The following is a 348-nucleotide window of genomic DNA, read 5'->3' on the forward strand; positions in this document are numbered from 1 at the left end:
CAAAACAACGAAAACTGTTTTTTTTTCTGAATTAACAAAACAATCCCCCACCTGTCCCCAAAACAGAGAATAAAATAAATTTGGTCCCGAAAGATAAATGTTCTCTGTTATTTGTGAATTAACAGAACAATAAAATAAAAATCAGTTTTTCAGATTTATTAGATTATTTTTCTTAAAAAGAAATTTTATTTTTCTGTATTACGTTGCTGTCGGGCAAAAACCTCTTATGTCCAAAATTCGTAATTTTTGTTTTCCTTCATATTTCAGTACTATTGGTCACCCTTTATGTCTGTCTGTTGTCTTATTTAACCAATGATATATGATTAAAACACAATACCAAGTTTGACG

This window comes from Melanotaenia boesemani, chromosome 15 (genome assembly GCF_017639745.1).
Source record: "Melanotaenia boesemani isolate fMelBoe1 chromosome 15, fMelBoe1.pri, whole genome shotgun sequence".
NCBI classification, from domain to species: domain Eukaryota; kingdom Metazoa; phylum Chordata; class Actinopteri; order Atheriniformes; family Melanotaeniidae; genus Melanotaenia; species Melanotaenia boesemani.